The following is a 19,977-nucleotide window of genomic DNA, read 5'->3' as shown; positions in this document are numbered from 1 at the left end:
ATCAAGTTCTTAATTGTGTAATAGGCTTACTGACAAGCCACACCCCGTGTGAAGGTGTTCTATCCATCTTCCAAGCCTCTCTAGTTTATGGATGGTCCAATTCTTGTATGACCTACACATCACTGCAAATGAGGGCTTAGGTGACGTATGCCAGAGCACAGGGAGCTGAATAGGGAGGAAAATAACCCAAACAGAGCACATTACACACTGTACAAGGGAAAAAATAATTGTTATTTATGGTTTATTTATTTTATATTACATCAAATCTTCCAAGAGTTGACTTAACATGGAGCAGAAAAACACAATAAAAATCTACTGTCATTGAACTTCGGGGAGATGATTGAGAGTGGTTTCCAACCCTGATTTCATACTATAAATGTCAAAGTACCAGTGCTAGCATGCTGTACCAGAATTCAGTACAAATCTCTGGATGAATTCTGTTTGGGAGTTTTTGAAATGTTTTTCATTTTATTCTAATATAATTATCTAGTTGCAAACTACTGAATATTACAAACACATGTCTTCTGATGATAGTTTAGCAATAGTGATGCATTTGCTTGCTTCCGATAAATGAGATGAATTTGGGGCAAGTTTATCATTCAGTCTATGTTCATTTTTAATAGGATTGTGCTGCAGTGGGGGTGGTACACACATATACGTCAAAGGGAAGGGTTATGTTTTCCTACTGCACTTTCCTAAGAGAGACAACAGTTCTCTGTAGCTTAGTGTCACTATACTTTTTAAAAAATATGAGCTGGAAATAAGCTAAAATCCATTTTTAAAAATTGTTTTATCAAGTTTTTTTTTTTTTTGCAAGCTTGGATCCAGACAATTTAAATTTATCTTCTCTATCTGGATCTGTGATGATAATAAGTACTTACTTTGGCAGAGCACTCATCAATTTGCAAAGTACTTTATTTAAATGATAGCATTTTATCCTCATACCAACCCCTCTGCATAAGGACTACGGAGCAAATGTTTAATATTCTGATTCTGCAGGAAAGAGCTCAGTGCGATGTTGTGACATGAGTAGCCGGTTTGTATTTACAATTCAAATCTGCAGAGGCAAATGCGGCTTCCTTCACCACTAAAAGCTGCTGCCAGCACGCTCTTGATATATTTTTGTGGTGGTGTTTAAAAGGCTCCTTATCAGATGCAGTCAGCTTCTCTTGACAAAACTCCCTCTTTCCTCAACTACCCTGGTGAATCGCCGTGGCTGGAGGAGGTGGCTGGGTACAGGTCCACTGCCGGCAGTCCGAGGAGTGGCCAGGGGTGTGCAGGGCATCCTGACTCCTGCCTATCTCCTGCAGCTCCAGTTTCTCTTAGGGGTCTCCGGTGTCTCCGTCCCTCTGCGCCTCTACTTCCAGAGCCAGGAGGCTGCAGGGCTCCTGGGGACCTCATCTTCCCTTTTCCTCACTGTGCTAAGGAGTCTTTTAAAAGGACTCTCTGGTCCCTGTTATTTTCACCTGCAACAGTAAAGAAAATAGTGAATTCCAAAATCTAATTGGAGGCTAACCAGCTCTGGCTTTAGGCCATGAAATATAGGGTTTTGTTGATGTGTTTGCTTCAGTGATAAACATGAGTCACTCCATTTGTAGCCATAGAAGCTCCTGATTAAAAATGGAAAAGCTAAAAATTTAACGTCCTACTTCAAAATGTCCTAACTTTCAGTATTTCAGAAGATAGCTGCCTAAGGAATGGAAAAGTGTAAGAATATTCTGTGCATCTGTAACTTCTGACATTTTCTCTTACATCACACACTTTGTTTTCTTTTAGATATTCTGTCCCTGTACTAGAAAGCTCACAGGTGATCACAGTTCTTTTTAAATCAGGTCTGAGTGTGCTCTCCACCCCTAAAATGGAAGTAGAGAGTTTAAGAGCATCCCTTCCAAAATGATAACACTTTGTCCTTTATTTTTCTTTTAACTGTGGGAAACCACAAATAAATTGTAATCACTGTGTGTCAGGTTGATCTGTTGTGGATAAGAACTCTATTTTTTATAATCTGTCTTTAAGTATTCCCAAAGAATATCTATAATTAATTACTAACACCTGAAGAATCCATCTGGCAGTATCTCTGGGTTATGAGTTCCAGGGCGCTTACTTGAGTCACCTGATTCTGATGCAGAATCACGCACAGATTGCCTCTACTGAATATGCAATGTCATGGGCAACTATACATCAACATCACATGCCAGGTGTTTTCTGATACAAAATTTTTGTCAGCGGCCAGTTTAGCCATTATCCAAATTGACTTTCAGGCAAAGCAAACCACAATTAAGAATACCTCTTGGACAAAGAAAACTTACTGTGATTTAGCATCATTTTATTCATTTATTTATTTGTTTGTTTTGGTATGAATAAAGGTAAAGAGTACATATCTTGGGGGAAGATATGTATTTTAAAAAATGGCCTTTCCCTGAGTACAGTTCTACATCACCATCAGGTGATAGCATGGATGCTCCCAGACTCCACTCAGGGAGAGGAACACAGGGTTTGTTTGTCTGTTTGTGGAGATTGAATTGTGCTCTGCAGGAGAAGTATCTGATGAATTCATGCTAATTATGCATTCAGTAGCTAAAAACAGATTGATTGCTTTTCCTAACCGTCATTGCAGGTTGTTCCACACATTTCTGGTACCGTGTCCAGGAGGATATTTGGTCTGCAGTGGTTTAGATTGATGGGGAGCCTTGGAAACTTAAAGAGTATATTAATTTAGACTATGTTACTATTCATTATACCTTTCAGATGTAATTCTGAAATGTTAAATGTACTGGATTATATATAAGAAACAAAGACCCATGGATAAAATAAGAATGTGGATTTTACTTTTATTTTAATTTTTATTTTGCACACAATGTTCAACATTTCTAAGAGTGAATGATCTTCATCTCCTCTTAACTCCCATCCACAAAACTCCTTTTCTGAAAGCTACCCATTAATAACATTCTAATGTATTCTTTGAGAGATATCTTATGCATGTATTAAAAAGTCAACTCTCAAAAAAAAGTCAACTCTCTATACATGTGAATACATGCATATATGTTGTATACACATGTATGAACTCATAAATTTACATATTTTAGTAATAAATATATATGTGCATATGGATTATACATAATAGTACATATTTGCAAAATTATATACATGTGTTAGGGAATATTGTATATTTATGTATACACAAAAATATACATACATATAAATGTACATATATGCACACACACACAAACACATACATACACACACACACATACAGATAATATTCCCTATTTACAAAAATGATAACATACTGTAACACCCATATGGATCTTGCTGGGTTTTAAAATAAATTTTTTTACTGACAAAAGTTGTGTGTACTTGTGGGGTTTCCCTGGAATATTTTGATACACGCATACATTATATAATGTTCAAATCAGGGTAAATGTATCTACTCGAATATATGTCACATTTTTGTGCTAAACATATTCAAAATCCCTTTTTTCCTGCCTTTTTGAAAGACATGGCCTATAGCTACTATGTCTAGTCACCCTCCAGTGCCACAGCACAGCAGAGCTTAATTCTCTTCTATAACTATCACTAAGTGCCCATTGATTGAATTTTTTCCTTTCAATCTTGCTGTTTTTAATGAGTCATCTTGGAAATCATGCTTTTCCCAAAAGTCCTCTCCATTCTGTTCCACAGGAGCAGAACACCTCTGGATACCCTTGCAATAGAGTCCCGTGCAGAGGAAAGTGTTGGCTTCCAGCCTTCTGCTATTATAAATTACGCTGCAAAAATAACCATATGTGCACAAACACATTTTCAATAACTGTTTTAGAACTGGACTCTCTCTCTTACCCCCTCAGTGATTTTCACTTTGCTAGCGTACAAAAATCAGGATAAAATATATGATTATATGTTCGTTGTGAACCTAAAATATAATGCAACATGACTAGAGAAGTTTAGGGCTAGAAAGTCCATAATAAGCAATCATTGTTGCCATAATCATTATATATTATGAAGGGTATTTTAACAAATTTGCTTTTATTCTTTAGCATGAAGGCAAATCTAGGAATGTCCCAATAGAATAAGTCAATTGCAGCAGAGTTTGAGACTTCAGAGTATGCATCTGTCCTGCAGGCACGTGTGTTTGCTGAGTTTCCCCATAGTCCGGCATGGGGAGGTGGGCAAGCAGCCACAGGTCCATGTTCAGCTGGTGACACTTGGTGTTACCAAGTCCATCTTTCCTGTGTGTCTTTTCTGGTGTCATAGACCCTCAAGTTAGCTTCATTCCTGAGTTTCCTCCTCTGGAATGGATTAAAGACTTCTCAACCTCACCTAAGATGCTTATTATTTTTGAAATTAATGTTCCTGAAGTTATAAAGTGAGCTCTTGATTTTCTGATAATAGCATGCATTTTTTTATTATTTTTTATTTATATATGACAGCAGAATGCGTTACAATTCTTATTACACAAATAGAGCACAATTTTTCATATCTCTGGTTGTATAAAAGTATATTCACACCAATTCCTGTCTTCATACATGTACTTTGGATAATAATGTCCATCACATTCCACCATCATTTCTAACCCCAGGTCCCCTCCCGTCCCTTCCCACCCCTCTGCCCTATGTTGAGTTTGTCTAATCCTCCCATGCTCCCCCTCCCTACCCAACTACGAATCAACCTCCTTATGTCAGAGAAAATATTCAGCATTTGGTTTTTGGGGATTGACTTACTTCACTTAGCATGATATTCTCCAACTCCATCAATTTACATACAAATGACATAATTTTATTCTCTCATATTGCTGAGCAATATTCCATTGTGTGTGTGTGTATATATATATATCTCACAGTTTCTTAATCCTTTCATCCACTGAAGGGCATCTAGGTTGATTTCACAGTTTAACTATTGTGAATTGTGCTGCTATAAATATTGATGTGGCTGTGTCCCTGTAGCAGGTTGTTTTTTAATTCCTTTGGGTACAGACCAAGGAGAGGGATAGCTGGGTCCATTCCCAATGTTCCAAGAACTCTCCATACTGCTTTCCACATTGGCTACATCAGTTTGCAGTCCCACCAGCAGTGTATGAGTGTGCCTTTCCCTCACATCCTCACCAATTCTTATTGTTGTTTGTCTTCATGATAGCTGCCATTCTGACTGGAGTGAGATGATATCTTAGAGTAAGGTTTGATTTGCATTTCTCTAATTGCTAGAGATGATGAGCATTTTTTTCATATATTTGTTGATTGATTGTAGATCCTCTTCTGAGAAGTGTCTGTTTAGGTCCTTGGCCCATTTATTGATTGGGGTATTTGTTTTTTTTTTTTTTGGTGTTTACTTTTTGAGTTCTTTATATATATAGTGATTAGTGCTTTATCTGATGTGTGAGGGGTAAATATTTGCTCCAAGGATTCTCTATTCACCTGACAGATTGTTTCTTTTTCTGAGAAGAAACTTTTTAGTTTGAGTCCATCCCATTTATTGATTCTTGATTTTAATTCTTGGGCTATAGGAATCTTATTAAGGAAGTTGGGGCCTAATCCCACATGATGGAGATTAGAGCCTACTTTTTCTTCTATTAGATGCAGGGTCTCAGGTTTAATTCCTAGATCCTTGTCCACTTTGAGTTGAGTTTTGTGCATGATGAGAGATAGGGATCTAATTTCATTTTGTTGCCTGTGGATTTCCAGGTTTTTCTAGCACCATTTGTTGAAGATGCTATCTTTTCTCCAGTGCATGTTTTTGGCGTCTTTGTCTAATATAAGATAATTGTCATTTTGTGGGTTATTCTCTGTGTCCTCCATTTTGTACCATTGGTCTACAGTCTGTTTTGGTGCCAATACCATGCTGTGTTTGTTATTATTGCTCTGTAGTATAGTTTAAGGTCTGGTATAGAGATGCCACCTACTTCACTCTTCCTGCTAAAGATTGCTTTAGCTATTCTGAGTCTCTTATTTTTCCAAATGAATTTCATGACTGCTTTTTCTATTTCTCTGAGGAATGTCTTTGGGATTTTGATTGGAATTGCATTAAATTTGTATGGTGCTTTTGGTAGTCATTTTGACAATATTAATTCTGCCTATCCAAGAGCAAGGTAGATCTTTTCATCTTCTAAAATCTTCTTTGACTTCTCTCTTTAGGGTTCTGTATTTTCATTATATATATATATCTTTCACTTCTTTTGTTAAGTTGATTCCCAAGTATTTTTTTTTTTGAGGCTATTATTATTGGGGTAGTTTTCCTCATTTCCATTTCAGAGGATTTGTCACTGATATACAGAAATGTATTTGATTTATGGGTGTTGATTTTATATCCTGCTACTTTGCTGAATTCATTTACTTGTTCTAGGAGTTTTCTGGTAGAACTTTTAGGGTCTTTTAGGTACAGAATCATGTCATCAGCAAATAGTGCCAATTTGAGTTCCTGTTTTCCTATGTGTGTACCTTTAATTTCCTTTGTCTGTGTAATTGCTCTGGACAGTGTTTCAAGGACTATGTTAAATAGCAGTGATGAAAGAGGGCATCCCTGTCTTGTTCCAGTTTTTAGAGGGAATGCTTTCAGTTTTTCTCCATTTAGAATGATATTGGCCTGGGGCTTAGCATAGATAGTCTTTATAATGTTGAGATGTGTTCCTGTTATCCCTAATTTTTCTAGTGTTTTGAACATGAAGGGGTGCTGTATTTTGTCAAATGCTTTTTCTGCATCTATTGAGATTATCATATGATTCTTATCTTTGAGTCTATTGATGTGATGAATTACATTTTTTTATTTCTATATGTTGAACCAAGCTTGCATCCCTAGGATGAATCCCACTTGAATATGGTGGATGATATTTTTGATATGTTTTTAATTCAATTTGCCAGAATTTTATTGAGGATTTTTGCATCTATGTTCATTAGAGATATTGGCCTGAAGTTTTCTTTCTTTGATGTGTCTTTGCTGGTTTTGGAATCAGGTTGATTTTGACTTCATAGAATGAGTTTGGAAGTGCTACCTCTTTTTCTATTTCCTGAAATAAATTGAAGAGTATTGATATTAGTTCTTCCTTAAAGGTCTTGTAGAACTCAGCTGTGTATCCATCTGGTCCTGGGCTTTTCTTGGTTGGTAGCCTTTTTATGGCATCTTCTATTTCGTCACTTGAAATTGATCTATTTAAATTGTCTATATCATCCTTTTTCAATTTGGAAAAAATATATGACTCTAGAAATTTGTGTATGCCTTTGATATCTTACACTTTATTGGAGTTCAAGTTTTCAAAATAATTTCTAATTATCTTCTGTATTTCTGCAGTGTCTGTTGTGATATTTCCTTTTTTGTAACATATGTTAGTAATTTGAGTTTTCTCTCTTTTTCTCTTTGTTTGCATGACTAAGGATCTGTCAATTTTATTGATTTTTTTCCAAAAGCCAACTTTTTGTTTTGTCAGTTTTTAAAATTGTTGCCTTTGTTTCAATTCCATTGATTTCAGCGCTTATTTAATTATTTCCTGTCTTCTACTGCTTTTGGTGCTTATTTGTTCTTCTCTTTCTAGGGCTTTGTTAAGTCATTTATTTGTTGAATTTTTCTTCTTTTAAGGAATGAACTCCATGCAATGAACTTTTCTATTAGAACTGTTTTTATGTTGTATCTGTGTTCTGCTTCATCTCTAAGAGTTTTTAAATCTCCTCCTTGATGTCTTCTGCAACCCACTGTTCATTCAGTAGCATGTTATTTAGTTTCCAGGTGTTGAAGTTGCTTTCATTTCTTATTTATCATTTATTTCTAATTTCATTCTATTATGATCTCATAGAATGTGGGGTAGTATCTCTACCTTTTTTTTTTTTTTGCTAAGGGTTGCTTTGTGGCATAATCTATGGTCTATTTTAGAGAAGGATCCATGTGCTGCTGAGAAGAAAGTGTATTCTCTCACTGAAGGATAAAATATTCTATATATGTCAATTAAGTCTAAATTATTGATTGTATTATTGAGTTCCATAGTTTATTTATCTAGTGATGAAATAGGTATGTGAAAGTCACCCAAAATTATTGTGTTGTGGTCTATTTGACTCTTGAACTTGAGAAGAGTTTATTTGATGAATATGGATGCTCCATTGTTTGGGGCATATATATTTATAATTGTTAAGTCTTGTTGGTATATGGTTCCCTTGAGTGAGCATTATATAGTGTCCTTCTTTATCCTTTTGATTCATTTTAGTTTGAAGTCTACTTTATTTGATCTGAGGATGGAAACCCCTGCTTGTTTCCGCAGTCCCTATGAATGGTATGATTTCTCTTAACCCTTTACCTTCAGTCTGTGGATGTCTTTTCCTATAAGATGAGTCTCTTTGTCCCTTTGAGGCAGCATATTGTTGGGTCTTTTTTTTTTGTCCAATCTACTTATGACTTTTGATTAGTGAGTTTAAGCCATTAACATTCTGGGTTATTATTGAGTAATGATTTGTATTTCCTGACATTTTTGGTATTTATCATGACTTGGTTTCTCCTCTGAATAGATTTTCCTTTAATGTAATTGTTCTCTCTGCTGATTTTCATCAGTTTTTTATTTCCTCTTCTTGGAATATTTTGCTGAGGATGTTTTGTAGTGCAGGCTTTTTAGTAAAAGATTCTTTTAACTTTTGTTTATCATGGAAGGTTTTTATTTCATCATCAAATCTAAAGCTTAATTTTGCTGGATATAAGATTCTTGGTTGGCATCCATTTTCTTTCAGAGCTTGGTATATGTTGTTCCAGTATTCCCTGGCTTTGAGGGTCTGGGTTGAAAAATCTACTGAGATACGAATTGGTGTCCCCCTATATGTGATCTGATTCCTCTCTCTTGCAGCCTTTAAGATTTTTAAATCTTGTTGGTATATGGTTCCCTTATTCTGTTGCTAGGCATTTTCATTATAATGTGCCTTGGTGTAGATCTGTTGTAATTTTGTTGTACATTTGGTGTCCTGTAAGCCTCTTGTATTTAGTTTTCCAATTCATTCTTCATGCTTGGGAAATTTTCTGATATTATCTCATTGAAGAGATTGTGCATTCCTTTAGTTTGAAACTCTGTGCCTTCCTCTATCCCAATAGATTTAAGATTCTCTATCTTAGATTTGGTATTTTGATGCTGTTTCATGATTTTGGATGTTCTGCTCATAGTTTCTTACCATCTTCACTGTGTGGTCAACTTTATTTTCCAGATTGTATACTTTATCTTCATTATCTGATGTTCTTTATTCCAGGCAACCTAGTCTGTTGGTTTAGCTTTCTGTAGTTTTTTATTTGGTTTATTGTATCCTTCATTTCAAGGGTTTCTGACTGTTTTTTTTTTCTTAGGGTCTCTGTCTCTTGAAGTAATCTTTTGCTATCTGTATTTGCTCTCTTATCTCTTTGTTGGAGTGATCGATTTTTTGCCTGTATTTGCTCACTTAGGTCATTCTTTAATTCCCAGATCATTTTAATTATGAACCTTCTGAACTCCTTCTCTGACATTTCATCCACCTCAGTGCCATGGGTTCTGTAATATCCTGGTTTGTTTGAGGCACTTTCCTCCCTTGTGTTTTCATGTTGTCTCCATGTCTTCCTTCCTTGCAGTGTGGATCTGAGATATTACAGTTTCTTCCCTCTATTCTTGTAGTACCTGTGCAGAATGTCTGACCCTCACCTTGATGTTGGGCTTCCAGACCCTGCTGGTGTCCCTCAGTGTATGCTCCTGCATCTAAAGTTGGTGGCAGCAATAGCTGGGGTACTTCAGGATAATAGTTAAGGTACCCCAAGATTAAAACAGTGTTACAGAGATGGGGTTGAAAGGGTGGCCCTCACACTCTGCAGCTGCTTGTAGACCTTGTCTACTGTCAAAAAGTTAGGGGCTACTGTGTGGGGAAGGCTATGGCGATGACTGCAGTGTCCAAGGATGGAAGTGGGTCAGGTTTCGGCTCCCAGGTGGGGGGTGGTGAACTCAGACCTACCCTGGACCTGCACAAGTCAGTGTGGGTGGCTCTAGGCCAGGCCTGGGCCCTCATGATAGTCTGCTGGTCAGAAAAGGAAGTCCTGGGCCAGAGGCCGGGCTCTCGCAGGTGTCTGCCCACCAGTCAAGGGGTGGACCCAGGCCTATTTGAGCCTGAGTACCATGCAGGCCGGTGTGGGCGGGGGAAAAGCATGTGTTTTAAATAGAAAACAACCAAGGGAATTTTTAAAGTTAGAAATACTGTATGAAACTGGTTATCATTCTCACAGGAACATGATATTGAATGATCTATTAAGGCTATTTTTCTTTCAATTCTGTTCGATTTCATTAGCTTGAGATGCTACGAGGTTGATTTTCATGTGACGAGATCAATTGCAGAGGAAAATCAAGTAGGAAAGGTTCCTAATGCAAAGCTATACATCTGAGGCCTTCCCCGCTGCTGATAAACACCAGAGGGGAAGAAGGAGTCTCCACCAGTGCAGAAGGGGAAGGAGACCACAGCCTGCCTCTATTAGAGCATTTTCCTTACTATTGTAATGAGAAGCCTTCAAGTTCATGCCTGTCTCTCTCTCTCTCTCTCTCTCTCTCTCTCTCTCTCTCTCTCTCTCTCTTTCTCTCTGCCTAATGTGAGGAAACAAACTTAATTCCCAAATCATTGGGAAACATTCTAAAATCATTCCTTTTATTATGATTTGAAATTTAAAGTCACTCATTGTTTCATAGCGTTTGATAGACTCTTAAGAATCAATGAATAAAGGTAGTTCTATTTTATGCAAAAAAATACATAACTTTCCTTAAAATAAATTAAAAGCATTAGATATGGAAGGTTACTGCAGATCACATTGTAAAGGCTGTTTTGCTGAGTAATATTCTAATCACTCACCAAAACTTCACACCAATTAAAAGTCCAATACTGTGTATCAGGGTTTCTCTTTCCTACATTTTCACCAAAGTTGTGTGTTAATTTTTACAAGTTCTCATTTTTTTATTGAGTACTGTATTGCCTGTGAAGTAATCCTTTTAACATTTGGATTTGTATATCCAATTTAAAAATCCCAAATAGAACTAGGGGCATTTTGAAGTAAAAGACAAAAAATTTATTCTGGCCAGGGCTGAGGGAACAGAAGCAGACAGTTCTGCCACCACAACCAAGTTGAGCTCTAAGAACCAAAAACCACAAAGGCAGGGGCGGGTGAGGCAAGTGCAACCCTAAGTCATAAAAGTGGAAGAACCAACTCACAGGACATTCTCAGGACCCACACTTGTTGTATCTACTCAGAAGAGCTCCACAGTTTAAAGGTCTTGCAGTCTAGGTGCCAGAACGTGAGGTGGGGTGTTAGCTTCTGTGTGAGTGGGCTCTTACAGAAAAGGGTCAGTTCCACCCAGGGTCTGAGCAAAATGGAGACAGCTTGCCTTCACTTTTCATATCAGCCCACAACACTTTGATGCATCATGTCATTTTGAGTTGCCAATATTTTGTTTAGAAATTTTGCATCTGTGTTCAAAATAGATTGGCCTGTTTTTTTACAACATCCTTCTGCAGCTCTGGTATTAATGTTAAGCTGTCCCGATAACAAGTCTTCTTTTATGATTTCTACAAGCAGAGTCATAAAATCAGTACTATTTCTTCCCTAAATGCTTGGCAGAGTTCACCCTGTGCCTAGACTCGGCTGGAGATTTAGTATAGTCGCTGGGTAGTCCTTCCCACTGCCCCTCCTTCGTCTTCTTAATCATTTCTAAGCAAACTGCCAGTACCAGCCTGCATGTCATTACACAGAGCTCCACTTTTCCTGGGTAAAACATGTGTACCAACAAGTGGACCAGTCCTACCTGTGAATTGGTGAATATCACGTCAGTCCCTCAGGGTACGCTACTTTCCCTGGGGATCTCAGATTCCCCTGGGGTTTGCCTGGCTTCTTTCCTTTAATGGCAAGAGAGACCCTTTCCCTTCATCGAAAGGACTTCAGGGGACTGTCTTGGGTGGGGCTGGGGTCCCAAGAGGTGGCATCCTCTCTTCCCTTTTATTCCCTCCCCATGCCCCGTCCCCCACCTCACAGCTACCCCTGCAGCCTTAAACTTAGGACATGCCCATGGCCTGGCTACCCGCTGCCTGCTCAAGCATGGCGAGATGACCCCACAGTGGCTCTCAGCTCCTGTCCACAGGTCTTCGCCTCAGGGACAGCTTGGGCTCTTTCTTTCCCTCCTGCCTGCTCGGGCCTGACTCGCTGTGGCGTTGTCTGTTCTCTCCTCGGTCTGTAAGGGGCCCCCTGCCTGTCCTTCAAGCAGTGAGCAATTCCTAGTAGGGACTGCTTGGGTCTGTTGTGAAATTGTTGTCGAGGTAAGAGTGCATCCGTCCCATCAGTCCAGACCCAAAGCCACACTCTCATCACTATAAAGATTTAAATGTAAAAATGAAGATGAACTATAGGTTAATATAGACCATTTTTAAAAATCATCTCCCAGTGGCAAGGCCTTTTCAAGTATTAATCAGAACCCAGATGATGTGTCAAACATCTGTAATTTCACAGTATTTGGGGGGAAAAAAGCTTGGACTTACAAGAACAGGATAGACAAAGTCAAAAACAGAACAAAATGGGAAAACATATGTACCACGTCATACATCCTGTCAATGTCTATTAAGGCCTTTTAGATGTAAAAAATAAAATGGGAAAACATCATAGAAAAATGGGCAATGGACATGAACAGAGATTTCACAGAAAAAAATATCTCCAATGTAAGAAAATTTGTTCATATCATCAAGACAAACTTTGATTTGAACTATAGTGGGTTCCCATTTTCTAATGATCTGATTAATAAAGATCCAAAATTTGGCAAATTTCACTTAATAAGTGTGTGTGGGGAGTGAGCACTCTTCTGTGTCTGTGGTGGGAGGGCAAACTGTGCTTCCTGTGTGAAGAAACTCATCAAAACCAATACAAACGGAGACACCTTTGCCCTTGGGCATGATGCTCCTTCCTCTAGGAGTTTATTCTACACCTTACAGACAAAGTGACGGATAAACCAGTCTGGTTCTTGCTACACTTTGTTGTCAAAAATTTAAGTATTGAAATTACTGCAATTGTGATATACTTGTAATTCACACAAAGAAACACAATTCATAAAATATAACACAGATTTACATAAAGCAGCATGTTGCTGCTTCATTTGAGTTTCTATAATTTCACTGGTTTTTCTGGCAGCCTTATCTATTGAGAACTCAAGAGAGCTGTGTTTAAACCTCTTGATAAATTAGCGGTTTACAGTTCTAGGGATGGGAATGCAGGAGAATTTTACAATAATTCAACAACCTCACTAAATTACCACATTAGCCTAATAACCTGTGGAATATCTCCAGACTTGTACCTAGTGACCTTAAAGGCTGCGTTCCCTCTTCCTTGCAGATTTTTCTCACTGTCATGGGCTTAGGCTTCTGTCATGGATACATTTTTGTGTCCCCTTGGCCAGGCAACGTGCCCAGACGTTGCTGAGAAAGGGATTTTTATAGGGATTAACATAGTTTAAGTAAAGCAGAGTCTCCTCCATAGTGTGGAGAAGGCCTAGGTTGTGGCCTTTAGGGCAGAGACAGAGGTTTCTGCAAACAGAGTGGATTCTGTCTCCAGTCTGCAACGTGGAAACCGCCTGAGCTCCAGCTTCAAGCCCAAACCCACCTTAGCCCTTACTGGGATTTCCAGCCTGCTGGCTACCCCAGGGTTCAAGATTCACAATGATGGAGCTAGTAAGTTAACCAGGTTCTCTCTCTCTCTCTCTCTCTCTCTCTCTCTCTCTCTCCCTCCCTCCCTCCCTCCCTCCTAGTTTTGCCTTGTTCCCATTTTAAAAGAACAGTTCAATTTTTTTTAATTACCTTTGGTCGTATTCCTGGGGTGTCTTGCCTTGTTCAGTCATATTGTTTCAGTACCACCTCTGGGTGGTGAAATACATGGGTTTTCTCAGCTTAACTTTCCACCAGGGACCTACTGAGACACTGGCAGACCTCCACAGGACAGGTTGTTTACACTTTGCTTTCTCCGGCCATCCAGGCTGCCCTTCCTGTAATTTTACATGAGGTTAAGACGATTTTTCTGGATTAAACCAAATGACTCTGGACAACTGTGGATGGATTAAATTGAGTGATGGAGGTATAGCCTTAAGTTCCCTTTAAGCTAAATACACAATACAAAGGAAAATCACCTGAAGCAGTAATTCCCTGCTTTCTGATACTGCTGAAACTATTACTGGATACATTTTTTAAAATACTTTGTTCTGAACTTTGTTTAAAGAAAATGTGAGAACATTATAGAAATATCATTTACCATCTTGCTATTTATTATGTCTATCCAAACATGAACTTAAATGTTTATTTTGCACATAGTATACTCCTAACATATAAAGGCCCATTGAATATATTAAAATGCTACTTAATTTTATTTACAAATGTTAATTAATGCTTTATTTGTCACTCATAATGATAAATGATGTATAATTAAGGTGACCTACTTTGAAGTTTATAAAAATGCTTTTTCTGAAATTTAGCATTTCCCACTTATAATGAAGTTGACTTATTCTTTAATTACTCTTATTCTAAATAGTTTGACCCTATGATCCTCTGGTACTTTGTATTCTACTGAAATCACCAGAATGTCTAGTTACTTATCTTGAGAAAAATGTCCTAAAAACAATTTTTTGGAAATAACAGTGGGGAAATTCTTCCTCAAGTTTAAAGGTGCTTTTGCACATACACGTGTACACCACAGGCCTACCCGGACGCTCTGAATGGTCTGCTACTTGACCTCTGGCATCACACCTCCTCCTGACCAGCATCGTCACCAGGACATCTCGTGTCCAGTGAGTATCATGCACGGAGCACTCTCTTTCATTGTATGATGACCTTGAAGTTTCAAAATAGTTCTGTAGATTAGACACGTATTACTCCACTACTTAAAAGAATCAACTGAGGCCCAGAGATAGGCAGTTTGTTCAACATCCAAGAAATGGTAGGAGATAAGGAAGAATTAAGCCCAGAATTCCCTGGTTCCATAGACCCCAACTCCCACAGTGCACTGCACATGTGCCCAGCACCCTGTTGAGGGCCCCAACACCTCACCAAGGGTTTCTGCCCACCCATAGGGAGCACCAGCCTGTTTGCTGGCGTTGTTGTAAATAGCTCTCTCTCATTTCACCTTTATTCTTCTCTTTCCCAGAAACCAGAAACGAGTAACCTGAAAAGCTGTCAATAATAAGTACAGTGGGTAAGTTGAGATTGCAGGAGGAAATCTCAAACCTCAAGGGAGCCTGGTCTTTGGAGAAGAGTCCATCAGAGTGTGTGCCACCTGCAAGGCCGGTTTCCTGTGACCATGGACAGACAATGTGATAAGCTTGCCCTCACCAATGCCCTTCACAGCCAGAGTCCTAAGATCACTGTTAGTTTCTCCAGTCTCATTGCTGTGTCCTTGGGCTAGATTTTGTGTTTCTTGTGTAGTATACATTTCCTGAATTCAAATACTTCATTATAGAGTGGCAAAGGCAAAGAATGGGGACAGGTGACCCAAGATCACCACAGCAGCAGGTTTTATAGACCTGTTTCTAGACTGCACTGGAGGACCAGGAGGGCACTGGGCATGCTTTCAGGAAGTTGAAGCTGAGTGTGTTAGGACAGGGACAATGAGATTACCCCTAGGATTCCATCACATTCTACCTGCTTCATTTCACCTTGATCACTTAAGTCTCCTTATCCTACATTTTAAGTTCTAATGTTTCCCAACTCTTTTATTCCAGCATTTAAATAAGGTGAACTATTCTCCATCCTAAAATCAGTGCAATCAGCAAATTTAACTCTGCAAGCGATCCCAACGTCACTGTGGCTATCTAAGTGCATTGCAGCAGACCTGTGCGATGGCCACCTGCCCTTTCACCATTGTGGGTCAGCTCCCTCTCATGTCTGTGTCCCGATTGCCCAGTCTCCCCCAGGACTATACTCTGAATCACAGTGGTACCAGTGTGACGAGGAATGTGTCAGCAATCACCTGGCTTAGCCTTAAATTACATGTTGCTCTTGTGTCCTTCCAAGGACAGCTCTTCTTTGCAATGTGTCCTCTGGTCCCACTCTCCATCTGGCCCCCCGGCCCTCCCCCTGTTCCTACGTCACCACCCCACTCTCCTGTCTTCATGGATGTAGCACCAATTTCCTTGGTAGTCTCCTTTTAACATGCCCAGAGCATCCCTTCAAAGCATGAATGTGAATATGTACTCTCATAAATAAAACATTCCACTGAAAAGTCTGAATCAAAAATAGGAGGAGCATTTTTTTCTGCATATTCTATTAAGTATCTTAATTAAGTTATTCTTGAATACCTTTAAGAACTCAAGGCATTCCTCTTCTATCATGTGGCTCTGCAGATCTCTTAAATGCAAGGTGAAAAATTCAGGTCAGATTAATAGCTTTGAAGTCTGGTTTTTCAAATTAAATAAGCTTGGGAATGGACTTCAATTTTAATATTTCAGAAAAATCAGACTTATATTGCATATATTTTCCCAAGTAATTTGTTCAAAGTATATTGCATATATGGATTTTGGTACTTTTGTGTGCTAAATATAATCATCTAATACATTAATAATGTTATATGTGTTAAATATAATGTCTGATTAAAACTTGCAAGCATATGATGAATACAAATTTTAAAATATTCTAATCTCCTATCATTTTTCCATGTGCTGCTCTGGAAGACATATTATTTTAAGGACAAGCACTCAGTGGAAGAGAAAACGTTAAAAGGTATGTGATGGCAAAAAGCGAAAAATAAAATAAAATTAGATCTTTCTTGTGTCTTTATAGATATAAATACCATAACTTCATTAACTTCCAAATGAGTTCACATCCTGTGGGGAATCACAGTTTAAGAGAATTATTAGGAACTTCCATGCCAAACCAAGGCATTCTCCCATTTTCTACAGTTCCCAAGTGGCTGTGGTTAACATAAAGGGCACTGCCACAGAAGCTAAAGCAGAGGCTTATTTAGTAATATGCTGAAAGTCTGATAAAAATGAGAAAATTAAGAATCATCTTTTTCTTTATAGTGTGAACTTTGGCTGGCTGTTGATCCCGGTTCTTGGGAGGGAGATTCTGTACCCTTAGCACATCAAGGACGGGGTGAACTGTTATTCACTGGGACCCGAGAGTCCATGAGGAAGTGGGGTAGACGATGCTCACCTGGCAGTTTATGCCAGTGGTGTGACTTGTGGGAGGGCTGTCTGCGTCCACAGTCCTGGGATGGGTGTGGCCAGACCAGGAAGACCATCCATGTGATCATAGGGTTAAGATTTGGGTCCATGTGACTTGAGATCAGCCAAGGAGGGCAGAGTCCTAGGGTGTGAGTTCAAACACCCGCACAGGGATTCAGTGAATCATGTCTATATCAGACCCAGATATAAACTCTGGACGCTGAGGCTCACGTGAGTTTGCAGAGTTGGAGCTTCTCCATGTAAGTAACTGTGAGCATCAGTAGCAAGCAGGCAACACATGGCCGAAGCCGCAGAAGCTCTGTTGGACCCCTCCTGTGAGCAGGGTGTAGTGGTACCCTCTGGGGCTCTGTTAGCCATTCTAGAGATCCACCAACAGTGAGGGTGTCCTGGGAACCTCTGTGCTTGTAACCAGTTGGCCAGAGGTGGTGTTTCTGGGACCCCTGAACCTGTGGGTGTGTTGGGGTCTTAGGCAGAGTGGGAGTTTGGAGGACTGTGCCTTTAACTTCACATTTGGCTAAATTCCTGCAGTCTCCTCCATCCAATACTGAGCTGTGGTGTCCTCATGCTCTCCTGTGAGCTCAAATGACAGCTGATGGAATTCAGTGCAGTAAAATTCGCTTTTCTCAAAATTAATTTGACTGCAATTTTCAAGAACATTCTGATTAGCAGAACCCTGAACAGATGATCTGGAGTCAACTTTCACAATCTATTCTTCCATAAAAAAAGTCAAATGTGAAAGTCATACACTAGTGTCAATAATGATGACAAATGCATTTGATAAAATCCAACCACTCTTCAGAACAAAGGGAAGAATTATCAAAAGCTAGGAAGAAAGAAATTGTCCTCCACCTGACAGATCCATCAACTAAATACCTACAAATAGTATTTAACATTCTTCTCCCAAATTAAGCACGTCACATGCATGTCCACTTTAAATACTCGTGTTAAATGTTGATCTCGTATTACATCTGGCATAATAGGGAAGGAAAAGTAAAAGGAATAAGAATGAGGAAAGAGGAACTGTGTAAGACAGGAGAGGTGGTTTTAAAATCCACAGAAATGTATGAACCACTGGAATCAGTTACAGAAATGAACAAAGCTCTGAGATGCAATACCCCTGTACAGAACCATTCGAATTTTTATACTGTAACAAAAACAATCATAAAACAAAATAAAACACCTTTGAGAATTGATCAGAATAAGAAATACTTCAGAATAAATATGACAGACTGGAATACAATCTATACTCTGAAAATTAAATCATTCCCAAGAACTTTTTAAAAATTATAGAGTGTCTTGCCATATTCACAGATGGCAAGATCCAGTACTGTGCAGAGAGCATTTTTCTACAGATAGATCTGTGTAGTTTATGGAAACAACAACAACAAATTCCAAAAGAACTTTCCTTGAAATTACAGAGATTATTCTGTACTTTTTAATGAAAAGGCAAAAGACATACTAGTTAATAAACCTTTAAGGAAGAACAAGTGTGAAGATTCATGTCACTGATTTCTATAATTAAAGTCGTGGTAGGCAGGGCAATGCTCTCCTGGTGTGTCAAACAGCATCACCTTTCATCAAAACACCAGCATGCAAATAAAAGGGCAAATCAAACTGTTCTCCATCTCTGTATCTAAACAACAACATACACAAAAACCCTACGAACCAATAATAAGAATAAGAGGCTCACGTGAGTTTGCAGAATTGGAGCAATTCTGAAACGTGAGAAAGCTAGGAGTGGACATACCAAATATACTGAACACCATCACTCGTCAAGGAAACGAAAATTGAAATGAAAATGAGATGTCATTATTCATCAACTGAAATAGCCCAAGTGAAAAACGCTGGTTTAGCTAAGCGCTGTGAGGATTAAAACAGTGAGGATCTACCCTTAATTACTGGTGCAAGTGTTAACTCGCTGAAGAGCTTAGGAAAAACTCTGGAAGATTTGAATTTTCCTATAATCCAACAATTCTGTTCTTAAATATTTACTCAAGAAAAAGAAGATGGTAAGTCAGCCAAGAGTTCTGTGAACTGGCATTCATAAGAGCTTATGTTGTGTTCTAAAACAGAAAACAGCCTAAAGTCCATCAGCAGGGAATGGATTACCCTGCCGCTCCACTTTCACCTTTAACAGAAGAAGGGACACCTCACCTGTGACAGCAACACTTTACTAATACCTGAGAACACACACGTAAATCACAGACAGCTTTATTCCAGACACAGGAAGATCACCTATATTCACAGAAATCAAATCATGTTTCTCCTGGACTTGGGAAGAGATTGAGAAGCCCCATGTCTGACAGGCACATTATAGTCACATGGGTGAATATGTCCCCTTAATAATAGGGACGTATTAATGCCACAATGAGATATTTTACAAACAAAAATTTCAAAACTATGTTCACAAATTATTTAAATATGTGGATAATCATTTCTGCTGGTCAGGGTTTCATTGCTTGACCAAAATGCCTGAGAGGAACAACATAGAAGAGAAAAAGGTTATTTTGGGCTCATGGCTTCTGTCAGTCCATGGTTGGCCACCTCCATTGCTCTGGACCAGAGGTCAGGTGAAGCATCAGGAAGAAAGACGTGGTGGAGGAAGGCTGCCTGCCTCATGGTGGCCAGGAAGGAGAGAGAGAGAGGAGAGAGAGAGGGAGGGAGGGGTCAGGGGACAAGATACAATCCTCAAGGGTGCATCCTTAGTGATCTACTTCCTCTATCCATGCCTTACTTGCCTATAGTCACCATCCAATAGAGTTGTTCTTTCAAATCATTAACCCAGCAGATAGATTAATCCAATATCAGGTCACAGC

The sequence above is a fragment of the Urocitellus parryii genome, chromosome 14 (genome assembly GCF_045843805.1).
Source record: "Urocitellus parryii isolate mUroPar1 chromosome 14, mUroPar1.hap1, whole genome shotgun sequence".
Classification (NCBI taxonomy): Eukaryota; Metazoa; Chordata; class Mammalia; order Rodentia; family Sciuridae; genus Urocitellus; species Urocitellus parryii.
Note: the sequence above shows the minus strand (reverse complement) of the source record.